Source organism: Zootoca vivipara, chromosome 15 (assembly GCF_965207765.1).
Source record: "Zootoca vivipara chromosome 15, rZooViv2.hap1.1, whole genome shotgun sequence".
NCBI lineage: Eukaryota > Metazoa > Chordata > Lepidosauria > Squamata > Lacertidae > Zootoca > Zootoca vivipara.
In genome coordinates, this window is record NC_142598.1 from 27,646,689 (window position 1) to 27,659,947 (window position 13,259).

General features: G+C 46.9%; 1 protein-coding gene across 1 annotated transcript in view; it reads right to left on the reverse strand.

Annotated features, from left to right (window-relative positions):
* The window catches only part of PLPPR1 (phospholipid phosphatase related 1), a 113,530-nt gene extending 101,419 nt beyond the window's left edge, over nucleotides 1-12,111 (reverse strand). The window contains exon 1 of the mRNA XM_035097401.3: nucleotides 11,682-12,111. The gene's annotated coding sequence lies outside the window, so the exon portion shown is untranslated. The remainder of the gene's footprint in view (nucleotides 1-11,681) is intronic.
* Nucleotides 12,112-13,259: the final 1,148 nt, after the last annotated feature.

Sequence of the window (13,259 nt, forward strand, 5' to 3'; positions counted from 1 at the left end):
CTACACAAACTTCTACGGTATCAAAACTCATTTATCAAGTTTCAATCTACCTACCACCTCCTGTTTATGATGCATGTTAATCCTTAAAAAGTAGCAGAATGCTGGATTCTCAGTATTCAGCACAAACAACTGTTCTGCATCTATCTTAAGCGAGTCGGCAAACCAAAGTCTGCTATCACTCGAACCTTGTAGGGTGAATGTGTTTTCATCATTACTTACTTGCACATTTGTTATTCAGGGCCAACGTACACGATCATTTTATATGATAGAAGCTACATTTCACCCCATGATAAACAGCAACTATCAGCTCATTGCTTCGTTTTGCAAAAGCATTACCCTAAATGCATTACCATGGATTGCTCTTCCTTATCACATCCTGGCTGACCTCTTTTTATTTTGGTAGCGAGCCGGCACGATAAAAGAGAATGATCTATGATAGCAGATCCACCGTGATAACAACCTGACACAATCAAGCAATAAAATGATAGCCGCCGTTTATCATGCAGAAAAGGGGAAATGCCATCACATAAAACAGATTAGGAAAATGAGCACTCCATTCCCAGCTAACAAAGACAAAAATCCCAATTCCAACTGTACCTTTCTAAGCTCTTATGCTACGCTCCCCCCCCCCCACCAATCCCCTAGCCATGGCAGTGCACAAGCATCCATTCAGTGCTATTTTTCTAGAAAAAAGAGGTGCCAAAAATTACAATGAACACCTCCTTTGTTCTCTTTGAATGGCAATAGTACTCACCTGAGAGGCACAGGAATTGAGTTCCAGCAAATTCCAGCTGAAAGAAACCTCTGCATCTCTCTCATGTTCACAACTAGGGTTGCCAGACGCAATAGAGGACAGGACTTCTGTGCCTTTAATTGCCCTGCTCTCTTTTGAGTCTGGAAACCTTAAAGCACGGGTGTCAAGCACAAGGCCCGCGGGCCAAATGCGGCCCGCCAGACCTTGTCATGTGGCCCGCTCGCCGCTTTCCCTCCTCCTGCTGCTTGCTGCAGAGGCGCTTCCCTGTAATGCCTGCAATGCCCTGCAGGGGGCACAGGGCCACGCAGGCGGGGAAGCGGTGGAACCTGAGCGTGCGCGCCCAGCTCCTTCCGAGGCGATGAGCTGCAGCAGCGGCGGTGACGCCCCAACTGAGGCGCGGCTTCGCAAGGCTCTCCCGTCACTGCCTGCTCGCCCCTCCCTCTCTCCTTACGTGTCCACGCCGGGGATTGGCTGGGCGGCCACCTCGTCCCAGAATGCAGTGCATGGCGCGTCATTGAAGAGAGAACGCGACCAAAGTTCTGATGGTGAGGGCAGCGGCAAGCGGCGCGGGCAGGCTGGGCGGCCGAGGGCGCGGCAGGGAGCCCCAAGTTTATCCCTCTGGGCGGCTAGCGGGAGAGAGACGCCACGAGTACCCATTATTCTTCCCAGGGGGAAGGCTCCCTTGCGGGCTGCTTCCTCGGGGAGGGACTCCGCGGGGCTGCGCCTCCCTCCGCACGGTGCCGTGGAAATCTTGCCGCTACCCTCTTTTCCCCTCCGAAGCTGCAGCCCCGGACACACTGACTATGGGAGGTGGGTGGCAGGCCCACAGGATCAGGTCTCAAGCGGGAATCTGAGATACATGAAGTATCGTCTGATTTTTAAGCTAGGGGAGATTTTTGTAAAAATGGGACACAATCCAACAAAAGTTCTGCAGTTCCATACCTCATGGATTTCCATGCTGTTTAATGTGTTTCTCTCTCATTGAAATCAGTGAGATGCAAGTGTCCTTCAGTTTGGCTGGATCATGCTCATATTTTCCTAAAGCATCATTCTTTAATTTTAAGGGCAGCAGTTAATTTTAATGTAATTTATGGTTGTGTAGGATTATTTGTTTGAAATGAGATTACTCTTTTGTAATATTTTATGCATTGGGCAAATTTTTATTCTTTCAATTCTTTTAAAATATCCACAATGTAGATGTTTGTACATTTGAATATCTACTTGCCATTATTCTGACTATGTTTCTGCTTTCAGAGCTAGTTATTACTTACATTATTACAAAAAACAGTAATAATTGAATGCAGTGACAATAATTTATGATAATAAAGAGTGGACACATAGTCCTACAGATACAACCGGCCCTTTGAGGGTGACCAAACTGCTGATGCGGCCCCCGATGAATTTGAGTTTGACACCCCTGCCTTAAAGAGAAACCAGCAGACCCTTTGTTTAATTTCCAAGCAAAGGGTCTGCTGGTTTCTCTTTAAGGTTTCCAGACTCAAAAGAGAGCAGGGCAATTAAAGGCACAGAAGTCCTGTCCTCTATTGAGTCAGGCAACCCTATTCACAACTTCAGCAACAGACAACATCATTGAACAAAGTGTTGTTGTTGTTGTTGTTGTTGTTGTTGTTGTTGTTGTTGTTGTTGTTGTTGTTGTTGTACCACCCCCCTTTATCTGAAGATCTCGTGGCAGTTTACAAGATAAAAATACAGGATAAAAACACAAAACCAAAACAAAGCAAGGACCCCTCCTCCAATTAAAAGGTTGCAGAATATAAAGTTTACAATATCATAGATTGTACAATAATAAAGGGTGGTGCTGTGGTTTAAACCCCAAGCCTAGGGCTTGCTGATCAGAAGGTCGGCGGTTCGAATCCCAGCGATGGGGTGAGCTCCCGTTGCTCGGTCCCAGCTCCTGCCAACCTAGCAGTTTGAAAGCACATCAAAGTGCAAGTAGATAAATAGGTACCACTACAGCGGGAAGGTAAACGGCGCTTCTGTGTGCTGCTCTGGTTCGCCAGAAGAGGCTTTGTCATGCTGGCCACGTGACCTGGAAGCTGTGCGCCGGCTCCCTTGGCTAGTAACGCGAGATGAGCACCGCAACCCCAGAGTCGGTCACGGCTGGACCTAATGGTGTGTGTGTGGGGGGTCCCCTTTACCTTTACCTACAATAATAAAATATTATAGGCCTGGTTGAAGAGTAATGCTTTCACCTGGTGCCTAAAGCTGTATAATGAAGGCACCAGACAAACATCTGTGGGGAGAGTATTTCACGAGTGGGGAACCACCGCAGAAAAGGCCCGTTCTCATGTTGTCACCCTCCGGACCTCTCATGCAGAAGGCACACGAAGAAGGGCCTCAGCAGATGATTGCAGAGCAATGTAATATAATCATTGTCTAGTATAAGTAGATTGGAGTCATTGAGGAACCTCTCCCCTGGCTCAATCTGGTCAGGAGGCGAGAAATGAGCATCAGAGATCATGTAACATATTGGTAGAATATTATCTTGGAAGATGTTTAGCAGGGCCAGTTGTGGGATGACATCTAATACTTGCTTAGTTATTTTTCATATTTCTTGTATGATTGATATCCAGAAGAGTTGGCTTTCGGGTCATTCCCACCACATGGAGGTATGTGCCTGTGGAGGTGCATCCACTCCAGCATTTCCGTGAGGTTCCTGGGCGTATTAGTGCTAGTTTCCGTGGTGTTAGGTGACATCTGTAAGTGAGTTTCAGAGTGAGTTCCTTTCTTTTCACTGATATGGATTTAAAGGGAGGTTTAGACCACATTCTGGTCCATTGAGTGGGGTTAATCTCATAGCCAATGTCGTTCTCCCATTGTTTTTTGATTACGTCGAGGGGGTTGGTGGGATTTTGGAGCAGTATTTTGTATACTGTGGATACCAGCCCTTTGCCGTGTCCCTTTGTTAATAGGAAGAGATGTTGGTAGAATATTAAATTCTATTAGAATTCTATTAGAATATTAAATTCTATTAGAATATTCTGGTAGAATATTAAATTCTACCAATGGCTTAATTTTTAACACACTGTGAGCCCTATCTCTTCCGGCGTAACTGGCTACAACTTGAATGGCTTAGATGGAGGTGTTGCTGGAGTTGCGTATACGTACCGCAGAATTTATATTGAGCCTTTTCTAATATGCTTCCCTCCAAGGTGCTCCCTTATCAAAACCTGAACCCTTTCCTAATGCAATGAGTGGGAGCCTAGTTGATTAAAAAAATGATAATATGGGAGGGGAGAGGCCTAATTTATTGAATTTCCCTTCTTCGGTGCTGTGTGGAGATTGCCAGCAGTTTTTCCATCTGGTCGCTTGCTCTCTCTGCCCACTGCTTCTCTAAGCAGGGAAATAAGTAGGTGGGAAATGTGTCTCGTGCATTCTCAAAAATACAGGAGCACATAATGAAACAAACTGATTTTTAACATTTATTTAAAGAAGAGGAAAAAGCCATACCATCAGTCTTAAGGCAGCTGGCCCCGGGGGAAATGGCAAAGAACCTATTAGGGAAGAAGGAAAATTCAATGCCCAATAATCCTTCTGAAGTTTTATCAAATTCTGCTAGGGAGTCTCCTATGATTCTCAGGTCAGACAGGGCAAGGCAGCTGGGAGTCTAGGAAGGCAAACTTCCAAGATAGCACGGCTGGGTCCCCCCCCCCCTGTCCAATTTAAAGCAAAGACAGGATTCTCTGTTTTACAGGTGATTGACCTGTGCAACAATATTATAGAGCTGCGCAGTCGATAACCACAAAGCAAAACCCCTGCACAAAAAGTAGCACAACAAAATGTGCACTGGGTTCATTAATGGAGCATTAAATCAGAAGGAAGGAAGGAAGGAAGGAAGGAAGGAAGGAGGGAGGGAGGGAGGGAGGGAGGGAGGGAAAGAAAGAAAGAAAGAAAGAAAGAAAGAAAGGGCTAAGAAGTGGCCTGGAAAAGGCAATGGCTGGTTAGCTGGAATCCTGGACATACATACATACATACATACATACATACATACATACATACATACACATACATACATAATTTAATTTGTAGGTAGCCTTTCCATAGTTAAAAAGATGCTCAATGCAGCTTGCGACATGGAAAAAACTACACAATTGCAAAGATAGCAAAAGTGATAAATAAAACATCAAAAGTGCACAACCAAATGGAAACAATGTCCACATAAATCATGGTAACATCTAAAATAAAGATACAAAAAAATTAATACAGTATAACTAACAGCAACAATGCCCCGTCCCAACAAATACCCTTAAACAGTACCCCAGCCCAAGAGTCTGTTCAGCAGCCTCAGCTTTTGTAGCCAGGTGGGGAAAGGCCTGGAAGGCAAGGAGCAAGTCTTCTAGGACTCTCAGCCAAGATGGTCTCCACACTTCATTTCACAATGCAACATTATGTTGCAGTTCCCACTTGTACTCACGATCCGTTAGGTGCTTATATCTTCAAGATTTCCAGCCACTCCACAATTCTGCAAACCTGAAGGTTCCCCCTATCATGCTGACAACTCCCTCTTATTTCACGGTAGCACTATGCTTGGCTAGACAGTGTTTGGAATTGCCAGATTAAGAAATGGGGTCGATAATGGGAGGTTTCATATCTAAATAAAATAAAACATAAAAATCTATTTGTATTCTCTTGCCAAATGGTGCTTAGTAACTACTGGTTTGGAGAACAGTGAATGCAGAATCTTGAAATACTTCCAGTCCCTAGAGGTTCACTACTAGAACACAGACACCTTTGAGTTACAGTCTGTTCACGCTATATACAGTGGTACCTTGGTTTAAGAACAGCTTAGTTTATGAACAACTTGGATTAAGAACACTGCAAACCTGGAAGTAGGTGTTTTGGTTTGTGAACTTTGCCTTGGAAGCAGAACACGTTCTGCTTCCTGTTGAGTGTGTTCCATTTATACAGTAAATCGAGTCCCCCACTGCTATGGGAAAGCATGCCTTGATTTAAGAATGCTTTGGTTTAAGAACGGACTTCCGGAACGGATTAAGTTCGTAAACCAAGGTACCAATGTATTCTGTTTCTGAACTTCAGGAAGAGTGCCTGTCATCACATAGTCAAGTCAGTAGAACCCACACTCAAGAGGAAAGGTAGCACCAGACTTGGGACGAACCCCAAGGCTTTATGGATCTTTTTTACAAAAAAAAAAGGATCCATAAGAGAGAGACCTCCAAAAAGTCTGATAAGATCTCCGTTGCATGGAATGCAGAGACTGAGAGGGGAAGGTGTGACTGGAATACAATGGTTGGAAAGGTAGGAGGAAAAAGACAGATATAAAAATGAGACAGAGAACACCATTTCACTATGCAGATATGTAATTTCCTGGTTCATACTGAGACGCCATTTTTAGATGTCCCCAAGGATGGGAGGAGAGCTGCTTAGAGAAATCAATGGAGAACTCCAAGGCTTTAATGTAATGAAACCTAGCACCAGTTGGGTATCCCCAACCCCACCTCCAGAAAACAGCAAAAGGTTAACCTGAAAGAGAATACTTCCTGCTCTTTCTAAGGTGTTATTTAGTGTGAAAAGGTTTTTCATGACCCTGCTAAAGCAAATTCTAATGCAAATTCAGCTCATTGCCCCTATACCACACGGTGAAAGGGAAAAATTATTACACTGAATACTGAAGGCCAGGCTTGAAGTGGTATTCAAAAACCTTGCAGTGTTGACCTATGGTGTTTGACCATTTGGGATTATTAGCGGTTGAGGGACTGCAACAGCCCCCCAATTAGACCCAGCACTTTTATTCCCAGATTGCAGGCAGGGCTGAAAGTCTGCGCTACTTTCATTTCTGATTCCCACTCATTTGTTCTGAGAAACGAATGGGCCCAAGGAAGGAGAGAGTAGTTTTCCCTTCCTCCCTCTTGCAGTGAGACTCTGTTGCTGAGAAAATAGGTCATGTTTATTGCCTGCAAAGAGACACATCAAATTGCTTTACATCAGCTCCCTCAAAACAAGGAAGATGAACACATCTCTTAAAAAGGTATGAGCTTTTCCAAAGCTCTAGCCAAGTTTTCCAAGTGACAGGACTCTGCCCTACTGCTCATATTGTTGCTGCAATGCCTTTTAGATAAATGTGTATTTCAGTTTGTGGGAGTGGTACCCATTAGTGGAGTCTAGTCTACCTCAGTGTTCTTCAGCCTTGGGTTGTTGGACTACAAATCCCATCATCCTTTACCATTCACTAAGCTGTTTGTGGATGATGGGAGTTGTAGTCCAGCAAGGGTGAATCCAGAACACTGGTCTATCCTGCAAATCTCAAGGATATATGGAGACCAGGAAGACATAAGGACAGCAGCTGCAAGCAAAATCAGGGGTGGGGAATCTCTACCTCCAGATACTGTTGCACTACAGCTCTCATTCTCTCTCACCGTTGGCAATGCTAGATGGAGCCAATAAGAGTTTGACTCCAACAGCATCTAGAGGGCCACACAGCAAAGCATGGACTCCCAAGAGCACAACATCCCAAGCCACTCCTCCCTCCACCACACAGCTCTTTCATCTGAACTGTTAATTTTAATCCGCATCCCAAACTGGCTCCCCTCTCTGTAGAAATTTTACAGCTTTCTTATATGCCAGGACTGGGAAGAGGAGGTGTCACAAGCTAAACAGGTAACAAGGCTTAGTGAGTTGGGAAAGTTAGTGGCAGGCTGGTGAAGAGTCACCGGTGTCTCCCACTCTTGTACAGACAAGCTATTCCCCCCCCCCCGGCCCCTTGCCTTGTCTCCCAGAACTAGAAGAGGCATGAAAAGAGCAGTGGAGAGATTGGCTGCACACAAGCGCAGTCTCTGATTGCTTGGAAATAGCGCTGCAAGGAAGAACAATAGGAATGAGCTGCTCTGATCATTTGGCCTGACACTCATCCCTGATCATGTTTTTGCTTATAAAAAGTTATTCCCACCTTTGAATGTGTGATTACAGACTAGCACGTTCCTGTCACATCTAGCCCCCTAGCCTGAGGTCCCCACCTGTGTGATAAGACACAGAATAATATGTGGGAATAATCTCCAGTGTGGTGTAGTGGTTAAGAGCGGTAGACTCATAATCTAGGGAACCGGGTTTGCGTCTCCGCTCCTCCACATGCAGCTGCTGGGTGACCTTGGGCTAGTCACACTTCTCTGAAGTCTCTCAGCCCCACTCACCTCGCAGACAGAGTGTTTGTTGTGGGAGAGGAAGGGAAAGGAGAATGTTAGCCGCTTTGAGACTCCTTCGGGTAGTGATAAAGCGGGATATCCAATCCAAATCCAAACTCTTCTTCTTCCCACTACAAGACTGGTAGAGTGTAAGGAGATTTATAGCTTTTTCATATCCACATTTTATGCCTCCTCATTCTTCTCCTATAGAAACTTTAGTATACTAACTGTTTCACTTCTATACCATCCACAATGCCACCACTACAACTGAATAACTCCCATTTCACTCTCAGCTGACCCTCCCAATGATCCACAACGCTGAGGAAGGAATTGTTCAATTCCACACCCTTTTGCATGAGAGTGTTGGGCTAGAAACTGCCAGGCCAGGGTTCAAACCTCCACTCAGACACAAAGCTCACTGGGTGGTCTTTGGGCCAGTCAATGTATCTCAGCCTAAGATACCTCATGGGGTTGTTGTGAGAATAAATCGGAGAGGAGAACCATGTACATCATGGTCCTCAGAGGAAAAGTGGGATATAGGCATAGGAATAACTTCTTCTTCTTTGGCAATCACTCGTAGCTGAGTAAGATTGTCTTCCATAAACATGGTTTTAACAATGAGTCCGTAAGTGACTGTGGAGGCCAATTCTGGATCCACACGTCCTTCCACAGTGGGGACATTGGTTTCCAGGCAGGAGTTGATCATGGTGAGGGTTTTCCAAGCGTGCCTTCCTCTGAGCACGTTTCTCCCTTGCGTCCTGAGATTGAGTTTCTTCAAAGCCCATGACACCTTTGGTTAAAGGCTGTTCTCCAACTGGAGCGCTCGCAGGCCAGTGTTTCCCAGTTGCCAATGTTTATACTACATTTTTTTTTAAGATTTGCCTTGAGACAGTCTTTAAACCTCTTTTGCTGACCACCAGCATTACGTTTTCCATTTTTAATTTATAACAACAACGACCGCTCCAAGCGGGAAGGTAAACAGCGTTTCTGTGCGTTGCTCTGGTTTGCCAGAAGTGGCTTTGTCATGCTGGCCACATGACCTGGAAGCTGTACGCCGGCTCCCTCGGTCAATAATGTGAGATGAGCGCCGCAACCCCAGAGTCGGTCACGACTGGACCTAATGGTCAGGGGTCCCTTTACCTTTTACTAATAAAGTACTAATAAAGGAGTATAAAGAATACACCAACACAACTATTAAAGTCTGAAACAACATCAGTATTTACTCCACAGCTGGGGAAATATTCACCCTTGGTATTTAGTAGTTTCCTCCAGTATTGCTTGGATTACCCTGTTGTAGCCAAATCTAGGAGCTGATTCACATTCTCACTTTTTTCTTGCTTTCCTTCCACTGGACATACTTTCTAAGGTGTTTTAACTTCAAACATGGGAACAGCAAGAGGGGTCAAACTTGTATTTGCAAACACTTATATGAAATGTATCCCAAGACAGCCAGGACCAGCTTTCTGTCAAATTCTGTGACACACCCAAGTTTGCTATTAGATTATGTGAGAACAGGTCTTGAATTCAGCCAGTATTCAACAGCGACTTCCAAAGCAAAATATTTCCCCATGTGGCACTCTCCAGATGCTAGAAACTGCAATTCCCATCGTCTGTGACCACTGGTCATGCTGGCTGGTGCTGATGGGAGCTGGTCTACAACATCTGAAGGACACCTCATTGGTTTAACCTGGTTTATTATTTATTACACTTATGAATATACCACCTTTTTCTGAAAGCAGTTCAAGGGTGGTGTTCATGGTTCTCTACCCCACAATTTATTCACACAACAACTTAGGCTAGGCTGAGAATAGTGACTGGTGCAAGGTCACCCAGTGAGCTTCATGACTGAGTGAGGATTCTAACCCTGGTTTCCAGGGTCTTAGTCTAACACTCTAACCCAGGCGTTGACAACCTAAGGCCCCTGGGCCACCAGCGGCCCATGGGGGTTGTTTAACTGCCCCACGAGCCAGCCCCGAACCGAGCCGTGCGCTCGGCGAGTCCCCACGTGCTGCGCTAAACCAGCGCAGCGCGGGCCCTCGCTTTAGCGGTGCCAGAAGTCGTGTCTGCGCGGAGGCAGATGTCAGAAATCGCAGGCGCGTGCACAATCCGGCCCACAGAGGGATCTCCGCTGGAGTGAACTGGCCCAGGCAAGGTAAACCTTGCCGACCCCTGCTCTAACCATTGCAGCACACTGGCTCGTGAACCAAGGTTCAGTCTCCAAGTCTGTTCTTTTACAGCTAGGAAACCGTAACCAGAGGAGCAAGAGATTTCAGGGCAGAGGCCACAACTCTGAAGCTACGTAGCATGGTTGAAGACAGCTGTCATTATAGGATTGATGCCCTTGCACTTGGGCCACCATAGCTTGTTTTCTTAAAGAATGAAATTCTCCATGGGAACATAGTGTTAAAAAAATTCACCAAACAGTTTTCCTGCTGGTATTCATCAGAAGGAAATGGATGGACTTTTGTGTGTGTGTGTTTTTTCAATCCCTAGGAATTCAGCTGGATTGATCCCAGAAAATATGCCAAGAAATGACACAAATCCACAATGCTGCCTTTCCCTGTTTCTACTGATACCATGAACTCCACCTTGGCTGACTGTCATGCCCAGCTAATGAGGAACCTCCAAAAGAGCAAGGACCACAAACCTTTCCTTTCACAAGCAGGACCCTGCATCATAGCTGCCAAGTTCTCCCTTTTTTAAAGGGAAATTCCCTTATGCTGAATAGGCTTCCTCGCGAGAAAAGGGAAAACTTGGCAGCTATGCCCTGCATGGACCACTTTTCATCTGCTGATACCACAGGGCGGAGCCTCTCCACAGCAGCTTAACACATAAACCGAATCTCTATTTGCAGGCTGTGTCTGATGAGAGAACCTTCCAACCAGCCTAATGTCAAGTAAAGGGACACGGACACACACTGCCAAGGACAGATTTCCAAAACTGGACTTAGCAGAACGCCGTCATGGAGACATACCCAACTCCTGGAACAGATCTGCGGCAAAAGCAAAACTTTACTAATATGCAGATTTCTTCGGACCCCCCCCCATTCTAAGCACACTTTTCGACTGCTTCTCATTTAAACCCCATTCCATCTTGAAGCAACCTTTTCACAGCAGGTGTATTTCCATCTCCCATCTCAGTGTGGGGAGGCCAACTCCGCGCAACAAAGAAATCACAGGAGCGAGCCCCATAAGCATTCAGGTAGACAGAGAGAGAGAGAAAGTCACCTTCGCTGGGATGTGATCATGTGCGGCCCTCGCTCCAAAGCCACGGGGCGCGCACGCATTGTGAACCACATCCCGACAGACCCACAACCACACTCCCGAGCATGGCAAACGCCTCCATGCGCCCCGAGTGCTGCTGCGCACGCCCACTTACACAAACCCACGCGGTGCCCTACTACTCTAGAGGGAGGGGGAATCAATTTGACACACACACATTTAAAATATTCTATACTTGCTCTGTAGACGCAAACAAGTGCTCTTTGTGTAGCCCTCTTTTCTGGGTTCCTAAACTTGGGGGAAAAAATAAAACTTTCCTAGTGGGACTGGAGAAGGAAAAAAATGCCCAGCAAACACACACGACATGAACACACAACACGGAGCCAGCTCCTGCGCTGAAAAGCCCTCCTTACATTTCCATGACTCCTTCCTAGCGATCTTCCACCATAAGCCACCACCACCTCCTCTCTCATTCCGCAGCCGATACCCCAAGGTTCCCGGGGAAAAAATCCCCCTCCCCACGATCCAACCGCCCGTCCTCTGCCTCACCTCGTTCTCCCTCCGTCCGCCTCTCCGTGGCACAGCTATCCGAGCTAGGAGTAGCAAGATCCACGCAAGCTGCCGCCCGGAGACACCCTCTCCATCCAATGCATTATGATCTCGGTGTGTGCAGATAGACAGTATATTATCTTGACGCGCGTGTGTGCGCGAGAGAGAGAGAGGGAGAGAGAGCCGAGTTCTTTGGATTGAGGACGCCGCTAGTATTCCGTCCACCAGGTCTTGGATCTTCTATTTGTTTCGCAGGATGAGAAATAGCGAGCGAGGGAAGGAAAGGGGCTTGATGGGGAGGGTGGGAGGAGGAGATCGGCGGTGCGGCTGAGGGGGAGGAGAAGGGGGTTCGCGCAGGCGCAGCCAGGGGACCCTAAGCGCCCGCTCGGGTGTGCGTCGTAGCTCTGTTGCGCTTCCCACCTCCTGTGTCCTGGAAGCAGGGGAGCCGCGGCCCTATAGGGGAAGGGGGCGTGGCGTCGTGCGCCAAGGCTGGGGGGGTCTCGTCTGGGTTCCTCCACGCCTGGCTCTCGCTCGCTCCTTAGCATCGCCTTGTGCACTGGGGAGTCACCTCCAGCGCCTTTCTTTTTCTCTCCCTCCCCCGCTTCCTTTTGTGCCAAGCGATGCGCTCTCCCCTTTCTCACCTGCTTCCAGGACTTCCCACCCCCATTTGGTAAGGATGCGCGCGACCCTTTCCGGGGAACTGAAATCCCCTCTTGCCTTGGTTTTATTCAAAGAGAAATCAGGAGGGAGAGAGCTGTTTCTAAGCGCACGGCACGGCTCAGCGTAAGATTCCGGTTCCGGCTATAGCATATCTTCCTATAGAAAGCATTTACAGTATTTAAAGGGGGGTGGGTGAAGGTCAACCCTTCAGTGGCGATTGAGAAAGGTTGCTTCCAATTGCTCCCTTCTGGGTCCGGTTTTAAGGCCAAACCAGAGGCGCGTACAATGCATCAATTCGCTTTGGAGGAAAGTAGGTTGGGCATTGCGCAGCTCGGGCTTCTCCAGGGAAAGGCACGTGGGAAGAGTGAATTATGGAGCTTTGTGTGAGCACTTGTTTCTTGGACCGCTAACCTGCGCTGCACAGAAACGCCACATTATCGTGGCTGGCACGGAGGTTTGTAGTCTCTCATCGTGAAGAGTGACAGCGTAGGTTTGCACCTCTCCCCCTTTAGTCGCTTTCACAAAGGGGTCTTTAACCTTTTCCGCAAAAGGTTCTTTAAGCCCCCCCCCCCCCGCCCAGCACCAACAGTGGCACAAGCTTGGGTAGAATTCTTGCAAAGGATATTTACACATTTTTCTCCATTTGGATTTCTCTCTGGACTCGGAGGTTCCTCCCTGCCTGAAGTTGTTGCAAAAGTGTTTTTTAATTTCCTCCAATAAGGAACAGCAAGACACACACACACACACATCTCTGCATCCTTGGTGACCCTGAGGAATCATCTGAGCCAGATACTTATGCCCAGTACCAGAGGTCTCTATCAGATTCCTAGGTTCCCGCCTTGCTCTTGCACCCTGCTTGTTTCATTTCATTTCACGTTTATTTTGCACACTGCCTTTCTGGACACAAGGTGGCTTATA